The sequence below is a fragment of the Pteropus vampyrus genome, unplaced genomic scaffold, assembly GCF_000151845.1.
Source record: "Pteropus vampyrus isolate Shadow unplaced genomic scaffold, Pvam_2.0 Scaffold181, whole genome shotgun sequence".
In the NCBI taxonomy this organism is placed as follows: domain Eukaryota; kingdom Metazoa; phylum Chordata; class Mammalia; order Chiroptera; family Pteropodidae; genus Pteropus; species Pteropus vampyrus.
In genome coordinates, this window is record NW_011888962.1 from 1,530,711 (window position 1) to 1,540,983 (window position 10,273).

Consider the following 10,273-nt stretch of genomic DNA (forward strand, 5'->3'; position numbering starts at 1 on the left):
CAAATACCTAGAACCCTGGGGATTCTGCTTCATTAAGTCTGGAGTGGGATCCAGGGATCTTTATTTTAAAAGTTAAGACCACTAAGTAATGCCACTCTGAACAAGCTGGATCCTGTCTGATCTCGGAAGCTAAGCAGAGTTGGGCCTGGTTAGTACTTGGATGGGAGACCACGTAGGAAGACCAGGTGCTATAGGCATAAAAAATAAATAAATAAATAAAAATGAAAAAATAAAGACTTGTAAACTGACAAGGTCCTTGCAATCTGTGAAGTCAACCAAGGGTTGCCTCGCCTAAAAAAAAAAAAAAAAAAAATTAAGACCACTATCGAGTTAGAGGAATGGGAGATGGTACAGACTACAGGGGGAAGATTTTTACGTTTCACTTTATGCTCTTTTATACTATTTGATCCTTTTTTTCCCTATTAATATGTACCACTTCTATAACAAAAACAAACATTGAAAACTCCCTAGATGATTTTGATCTGTGGTCAGGTTTGAAACAAATGAACCCTCTGAGGTCCAGATAAGTTATGTGAAGTTATGATATCCATTCTAGGAAGTAAAAATTAGCCTGCATATCAAAACTCAGTCCCATGCTGACCCAGTACTTCTCTACTATACCACACTATCTCCATGAGGAATAGATGGAAGGAAAGTCCCTTGATGTCCCCCTCAAGAGTCTAGTCCCACCCGACCCCCCAACCCTCACACTAAGTTGGCATATAGATAACAAGAAGTTAGGGAGAAGAAAATGGGAGAGGAGAACTCATCAGGGATGCCATAGGGAGTAAACTATGAAAGATGCTACCCTATTGGTTGACCGTTTTAAGTTGTGAAACTTGCCACCTGGAACACTTGTCAGGCCTAAAGAGAGGTATTTTTTGGGGTTCATTTTTATAGTTCATTTTTCAACTTAAAAAGTTGGATTATAGTCCGGAACTGAAAAAAAAGAAAAAAAGAAAGACAAAGATAAACAAAATCAAAAGTCTCAGGAATTTCACTCCTAGGTATATACTCAACAAAAATGAAGATCATTTCTGTTTATAATTAAGCTTTATGCTTAATATCCCAAAGCTCTAGAAACATTCCAAAGATCCATGAACAATACAATGGGTGAAAAGAGCGTGGGAAATCCATGCAGTGGCATACTGTAGAGAAAAGAAAAAAAAAAAGAAAAGAAAGCTACTGATAAACACAAACAACATGGATGAATCTCACTAACATAATGTAGAATAAAAAAAAATGTACAAAAAGTACATATTGTATGATTCTTCTCAAAATTATGTAAAGCTTATCTATGAACGCATGATGGTAGAGGGCAGAAGAATGGTAGTTGCTATAGACTGGGATGTGCATAAGGTAGACTTCTCAGATGCTAGAAATGGTCTATATCTTGATCTTTGTGGATTACAAGATATATCTGTATGTAACCATTCTTCAAGTTGTCCATTTAAGATTTTTGCACTATATGCAAATTATTTCTTAATTTAAAAAAAGAAATGGGGAATGAATAGTGACAATTATTTTAAAAGTCATGAAAAATTGAGATAATTAGATAAATGGTTTTATTCATACAGATTATCATCTTCTTTGGTAAGGTGATCTACTAGTTTGAGTAAAGAAATACCTTGCTAAACTCTAGGTAGACTTGCAGTTGAATGAATTCGAATTTTATCTGGAGATTTCTAAGCCAGGAGGTTGGTAGGGCTGGTGGTAAGAAAGAGGGGTGTTATTAATGAATTTTGAGTTTTAGTCGAGTCAAAGCAGGGAATGTCTACTTTCTGAGATCATAAATATAGTCTTTCACTGGCACACCTAGACTTACATAAGGGATGCATAGCTAAAAAATCATGTTCAACCTAAAAACACATAGGTATAAAGCAATTTTGCATAAAAGAAATAATCCTGGCATTATGGGCAAATAACACAACTTCTCAGTCTTGCTTTCTTCATCCATAAGATAATAATGGACTGGGTGATCCCTGAGGTTCCTTCATATTCTACTAAGTACAAATGAACAATATAAAAATGGTCATCACATTTAGAAGAGGATGTTTGGAAGTGGTTTTCATGCTTAGTGTATACTTCCTTTTAGCTCAACACCCTTTTTTCATCATAAGTCTTTCCTAATTGCTAGGCAGTTCAGATAACATAACTTAAAGCTTGCTTCAACTTCAGTCCAAAAACACTCTTTCTCCTTCCGTAAATTCTTGCCCTTTTTATATTCCTTCGGAATAAAAATTAAAAAAAAAAAAAGAGCATTGGTAAAATTGAGTAATTAACCAATATAAACAAAATGAAAATATTTTACTTCTTCATGAATAAAATTGAAAGCTGCATAATTTAGTATTCCTATAGCAGAACACTATTTATCTTAGACTGAGAACATAATTTCACAAGTCAGATAACTGATAAACTATTTCAACAGGTTTTTGTTGTTGTTCATCTGAGGAGGAGAGTACTGTAAACTAGGATTAATAACAGACACGAAATCTGTTATTGTTTGATTCTGCCAAGTTCTTCAGTAAATGTTGAGAGGCATAATAAAAACTTCAAAAATTTTAAGTAACTGGTGATATTTTGAAATCTCACACTGTAAGCAGGCTGGTTGTAGGAACTTCTAGGTAACAGACTATGGACAGCAAGATCTCTATTACCATTTCAGACCCTACAGCGGGTGGAAGCTGAGTGAGGAAGCTAGCTCACCAGAGGAAGATATTACTCTAAACCCTTTACGACCCTGAATGGTCTCAGTTGTACATTGTTTCTGAATGAGAAACTAAGGGAGGCAGAGAACAGTAACTGCTTTAGAGTCACTTTTCTTTTTCCAGACAGGGATGGTGCCCTGTATAATTTTATTCCCATAGTAGTAGAGGGCGAAGAAAACAAAACAGACACTAATAGAGTGAGTAGGGGCAGAGACCTGTCTAAAAGAGTCCGAATAACCAGGGGAAACACACTTCAGAAGACAACCGATCTTCAGACGAACATTTGTGAACTTTCACTCAGAACTCGAGAGTATTAGTGTGGAGTATAAATGGTTTATGGTCTCAGGCAAGCCGGCATGATGCTCCAGCTAAACCCATTTCCCTGTCACCCATTTCCTGTGCTTCCTTATAGACTACAGCCTTGTCTTTAGATATATCGACAATAGATCAGGCTAACGCCATGTTGTTCTTTCTTAAGAGCCATCTCTCTCATCGTGATAGGTTCCTTTTATAAGTTAACTTATCTGAATTTTAAGACTCTCTCTTCCTCTTCAAAGACTATCACTATCTCTAGTATTAACTAGCTTGGGCTGGTCATTCAATCACAGAGAGCATCAGTTTATTCATTTTTAAAATGGATTTTAATGGGTCAATGGTTTTTAAATTTAGTTGTATATTAGAATCTCCCAGGAGCTTTTAAAAATATTGATGCTTAGGTTCCAGACTTCAAAAAAAAAATTTTTTTTTTTAATTTCTGAAGGCATAACTCAAACATTAGTAGTTTTTAAAAGTCCCCAGCAAGTCAGTATTGAGAACTTAGGCCTCTTTTGAACTAATATCCTATGACTCTGCTGTATGATCTTGAGTAAACCACTTAACTCTTTAGTTTTATTCACTATAAAATGGGAACTTGATAGTGTTACAAGAAAAGAAAATCTGCAAAGTGCTCAAAATTCATCAGAGAAATGCATATTATTAAAAACTCTCATGAATTTGCATGCTGGTTAAAATGATACTAATAGTTCACACTGATTGCACAATTGTGCAGGTATCAGACTATTCCCTAATCCTTTTACGTGGATTTTCTTTTTAATTCTCACAACAAGCATAGGACTGGATATTTTTCACTAGTTTAGAGATGAGGAAACTGAGGCATAGAGAAACTAAATTACCTACCCAATGTCATACAGCCTGTGCTGGAGCTTGAGTTCAAAATCAGATGATGTGAGTTGAATCCAGAGCAGGTGCTTTTAACCTCTATACTACTATGAACTCCTTTCTTACTCTTGAATCATGTAATTGAATTCCTGTGAAGTCCCAGATTAAAATCTGCTTTATTCCAAACAGGATACAGTCAAATCCCTATTTGACCTGAACTAAAGATGGTAGCCCTGACCGTTGGGGGTTGGTAGGTTTGAATGGCTAGAGCAGACCTCTTGCTTGGGTTTTAATGAAGTATGAGGAGTTTTAGTAAGTAATGGAGGAGGTATAAAAATGAGAGACTGAGGTGTAAGATCATGAAGCCCATGATTGTTCTTTCTGTACAAGTCACAAAAGGAAAGTGATATGTGCAAAACAGGGCCTGAGTGTGCTGATCCTTGTTACTATTAAGAAGAATGATGAAAATTATCTTATGTTAGCTCTGACCAGACTTAGTTCTGTTCTAAAAGTCGTCCCACTTTTCTGTATATACGAGGACATGTCTTTATTCTAGATCACATTATCTTTTGTCTGAACATTTTACTGGTCTTTATTCTACCCTGATCTTCCTACAATACTATAACCTTAAAGATGACAGAGTGATATTTCTCAAAAATAAATCAGACACATCAGCCCCCTGCTTAAGATTCTTGAATGGCTTCCTATATTGTTAGAATTAAACTCTAACCCTTACTAGGCTTTTTGTGATCTGGCCCCTGCCCTTTGCTATTATCTCCTCCAGCTTCCTCCCTTACTCACTAGACCCAGACACATTTGCCTTCTCTCTAATCCTCCAATACATCCAGTTTGTTTCTGCCTTTAGGAAGGGAGCATTAGCTGCTCATTAACACATTGTTATTCTTCCAGATCTTCCCATGCCTCCATCTTTCTGTCATTCATCCTTCTTAAATGTCCCCTTCTCTGCAAAGGTTTCTTTGACCATCTCAGACTGAAGTTAACCCCTATACACACTTTTACTCATTCTCATCCCTACACATGCTCTCATTCTTTTTCACACCATCGTTTTGTTTTTGTTATAGCAGGTAGTGCTATCTAATACTTTCATATATATTTCACTATTTTACTCACTCCCCTACAGTGTAAATTTCATGAGAACAGGGACCATGTCTTATTCTGCTCTATCTATTGCAGTGTCTGTCATGTCATGTGAAAGGGGTTCAGTAAATGTTTGTTGAGTGAATAAACGAAAGAAATAGGGATCATTCTGGGTTACAACAATAGATATTCTTGGTGTTAAACACAAATACACACCAAAGAGTATGTAAAACATTTATACACACACATCTGTATACCACACACACACATACAGGCACCACATATAGTTTAGAAAATAATGATAAAATAAGCACTAATGTATCACTACTTTGGAAGTCTCAATTTGTCCCATCCCCCTACATTATCCTCTCTTATCTCCAAAATAACGATCCAGGTTTTTCTGTTAATCCGTTTTTGCTTTTCTTTACCATCTATGTATGTATCTCTAAGTAGTTTTGCAAAACTGAGAGCAAGCACAGATAATGTACACATGGCAAGATCCCTATTATTAGGTTAAGGTTCTCGGGAGAGCAGAAGCTGCATTGAGCCATGGGACCACAGTAAATGAGAACATACAAAGTCCCTCCTGCTGAGCTAAGGTATCAGTGGGACAGGTCTAGAAAGTGCCATGAGAATGTACAGCTCATCATCATGCAGCTGGTAGGGCTCTAGTGTGAACAAGACAAGATGTCTAGTGGAGACAATGTCAGAGCCAGCTGTACTTTGTATTTTTTGCTTCTTCTAAGTGTGGCCTTTAGGTGTGGGTCAAAAAAGAGCATTTTTGTGGGGGTAAAAAAGGCCTTCATGTATCCTGGAAGCATGTTATCAAGACAAGCCAAATGCAGGAAAGTATAAGGGCCAGACTCATTGAGACTTTCTTTCCTTAGGCTTAAAAAGGTTACAAAATCTTGGTGATTTCTTGTAAAACTAAACATACCCTTACCATGCAATTCAGCCATCACACTCCTTGGTACTTACCCAAAGGAGTTAAAAACTTATATCCATACAAAAACCTGCACAAGGATGTTTATAGTAGCTTTATTCATAATTGCCAAAACTTGGAAGCAACCAAGGTGTCTTTCAGTAGATGAATGGATATATAAACTGTGGTACATCCAAGCAATGGAATATTAGTCAGTGTTAAAAAGAAATGAGCTATCAAGACATGAAAAGACATAGAGGAAGCTTAAATACTTATTACTTAGTGAAAGAAGCCAATCTGAAAAGGCTACATACATACCGTGTGATTCCAACAGCATGCCATTTTGGAAAAGGCAGAACTACGGAGACAGTGAAAAGATAAATGGTTGCCAAGGATTGAGGGAGGGAGAGGATATGACTAGGCAGAGCACAGAGGGTTTTTAGAGAAGTGAAAATACTCTGTATGATACCATAATGATGGATAAATGACATTATACATCTGTCCAAATTCATAGAATATACAGAACCAAGAATAAACCATAATGTAAACTATGGACTTTGGGTGATTATATGTCAAATCTAGATGTGTTAGTTATAACAAATGTACCACTCTGGTGGGGGATGTTGACAATAGGGGAGGCCCTGCATGTGTGGGTGCAGGGAGAATATGGGAAATCTCTGGATCTTCCCCTCATTTTTGCTGTGAACGTTAAACTGCTCTAAAAAAAAAGTCTTAATTAAAAAGGTATAAAATAAGCTTCAATAGAATCTATTACTTGCAACTAAATGTTTGACTGACACACTACACATTTACTTTTATTTTTTTATATTTTACATATTATATGTTTTTAGACTATCTTAGGACAGGTTTTATTGGATGAGTTTTGGAACTCTTCTGCTGCTAAGGACATAGCCATAACTCAAACTGGCTTATACAAAATAGATTCATTGACCTACTTAACTGAAGAGTCATGAATTTAATTTCACTGGTCATCTATTATTTCTCAAACTGCCTAGTAAGTACATAGATGCTCATTATAATAATTTGCATAGATTCTTGAATATCTGAAATACTTCAAAAATAAAATTTTAAAAAAAATTTAAAGAACATGAAGTGATTGCATCCAGCAGCTCAAGAAATGTCATCAGTACTGGCCTCTCCTTCTCTTGGTTGGCCCCCTTTCCTCCACAAGCTCTCTCCAGGTAAAATCCCCTGAAGCTCCTGGCTTGCCATATTTACAGCTGGCAGTATAGTGGCAAGAGTGCCTATCTTCTCAATAGTTCCACAAGTTCCAGAATTGACTATTGGCCTGAATCAGGTTTCAAGTCAATCCTTGGAAGAACTGTTTGGCTAGAGGTATGTGATACTTTGATGGGTTAGGCCGGGCTTGCATGCCCCACAGTAGCTAACTGATCAGGCTAACCACTTCTCTTCCCCTGCTGATGTATTGTTTACTAAAGGATATTGTGGTATTTTGACTAGAAAGGGAATAGATCCTGGGCAGGAGAAATACAAGTGATCATATCTGTTCTTGAAGATTATGCAAAGGAAAAAAGACAGCGATGGGATACTTTCCTCAGAACAAAGAGATCTATTTCTTGAGCTGTCTCCAAAATTCTGTTGAGATCCAAGAGCAGCTCTAAAGAAGAATTATTGTCAATAAGTTATTGAGAAGTACCAACACTGCCCTACTGGTAGTAAGAGGTAGTGGAATTATATTTGTTCCAATAAAACTAATATTAATACTGTCCCCTTTGACAAAGATTCTCTCCTGACTGAACTCTAGCTAGGCTTCTCTGAGACCTTTCTTAAGTAGACCTCAAACTTGGCCTGTGAAGACCTGAACAAATACTAACACAGTTTGTAATAGCTCAAGACTGCACTCCTAGGATGATCCTCACCCTTGACCCCCTTAAAGAACCTGCCTGAGAAAATCCAATGCTGCCAAAAGAATTTACTGTCTGGTCCAGCCAACAAATGAAGAGAGAGCCCGTTTCCCAATCTCTGTGAGAGGTAGGACCCTAACTTTAATAAAGGCTGGTAAACAAACCCCAATGGATTTTGTAAAGACCCCTTCCTGCCTTTTGTAAGTTCTTACTTTTCTGACCCTACTGGCTCCACTTGCCGCCCCTTCAACCTCATTTTCATTCTCCCTTTAAAACACCAAGTCACCTCCATATAAATCAAAATTAGTTCAGTTCATACTAAACTACCTTTTCTATTGCAATAGAATATTAATGATCATATAGGCATACCTTGTTTTATTGTTCTTCGCTTTACTGTGCATCACAGTAAATGTGCTATTTTTTACAAATTGGAGGCAAGACTCTACACCAGTAAAAAGATTATGACTTGCTTTATCGTAATACTTGCTTTATTGCAGTGGTCTGGAACTGAACGTTCAAAATCTCAGAGATATGCCTGAAATCTGACCATATCACTTTACCTAGTGTCCGGCTTTGTTTATCTTTGACACCTGTATCACCAGTAGGGAGAAAAAAAAAAGAGATTAAATGACTTCAGGCTCCAGGAGCAAATATTTTAGAGCCCAAAATCTATAGAAGATTGCCCTCTACTGGTTAAAATCTTGGGTTGGCAATATGCTTTTTTCTTTTTCACACCCAATTCCTGTATACAAGTCATCACGATCTTTGTTATAAACATGACTTCTGTGCAACAGATCATTAGAAACCATGATACTCAGGGGTGCCAAAATTTGAGCAGGTAGTATGGCTCACCATCCTAGTTGATTTTCTCAGCTGTCGGTAGACTGCCTGAAAGCACTTGTCTACTGTTAAGAAGACATCTTTATAATCCACCTTAGACTGATAAAACAAACTCAGAAACCAGTGAGCTACTCCATATAAATGCAGCAAGTCGTCCTTTACATCATAATATTATAGTACCAAGAAAGTTTGCTGATGAAATTTATTTTTAAGTTTATTGAAGTGTAACTGATAAATTATAATACATTTAATGCATACGATACGATGATTTGATGTATGTATTCATTATGAAAGGATTCCCACAATTGAGTTAATTAACATGTCTATCACCTCACATATTTACTTATTTTTTGGTGAGAAAACCTAAGATTTATTCTCTTAGCCAATTTCAATTATGCAATACAGTACTGTCAACTCTAGTCATCATAGTATACATTAGATTCTCAGATCTTATTCATCTTATATCTGAAAGTCTGCACTCTTTTTCCAATCTCTTCTCATTTTCCCCAACTCTCAGCCCCTGGCAACCACCATTTTACTCCGTTTCTAAGAGTCTGACTTTTTGTTAGATTTCACATATAAGTAATACCATGAAGTATTTGTCTTTCTCTGTTGGGCTTACTTTAATTAGCATAATGTCCTCCAGGTTCATACACGTTGCAAATGATAGGCTTTTCTTCTTTTTTTAGGCTGAATAATATTTCATTGCATACATATACCACATTTTCTTCATTCATCTGTTGACGAACATTTAGGTTGTTTCCATACCTTAGCTATCATGAATAATGCTGCAATGAACATAGGAGTACAAGATTATGATTTTATTTCCTTTGGGTACGTACCTAGAAGTGGGATTGTTGGATCATATGGCAGTTCTAATTTCTTGAGAAATCGCCATACTAGTGACTACCAGTTTATATTCCGAGACTTCCCTTTTCTCCATATCTTTACCCATATTTGGTATCTCCTGTCTTTATCTTAACAAGTGTGAGGTGACATTTCACTGTGGTTTTGATTTGCATTTCCGTGACGATTAGTGGTGCTGAACACCCTTTCATGTATCTGCTGTCCATCTGTATGTCTTCTTTTGAAAAATGTCTATTCAAATTCTTTGCCCATTTTTTATTGGGTTGTTATAATTATTTTGCTATTGAGTTGTATGAGTTCCTTGTATATTTTGGATATTAATCCTCTATCAGATTAGGTGGTTGGCAAATAGTTTCTCCTGCCTTATCATTTTGTTGATAGTTTCCTTTTTTGTGCAGAAGCTTTTTAGTTTGATATAAGCCGATGACATTGCTTATCTGCACCTTCCTTGATCTTTTCCTTTAATTCCTTATTTTGAAAAAAAAAATTTTTATTCCATGTTCATTGTAATAAATTTGAAAAATATAGAAACTCCTCTCCAAGAATATGGTATGGCTTCCATTTGTCCAAGATTTCTTCTTTACCTTTTTAAGAGTTTTCTTAATATAGATCTTGCATATTTCTCATTTATTTTTAAATATGTTAGCTTTTTTTATTGTCGCTTTTGTAAGATCTTTTCTTTCATTATATTTCCTAGCTCTATTGATTTCTGTGTATCAATTTCTGAACCCTGCTACTGAATTCTACTCTTTATAGTGATTTTTAAATTTATTCTCTCGGATTCTCCAGTCATA

The 10,273-nt window shown here is 36.2% G+C and overlaps 1 pseudogene; it reads left to right on the forward strand.

Moving 5' to 3' along the window:
- Nucleotides 1-78: 78 nt before the first annotated feature.
- LOC111746282 lies at nucleotides 79-196 on the forward strand (annotated as a pseudogene).
- The last annotated feature ends 10,077 nt before the right edge of the window (nucleotides 197-10,273 follow it).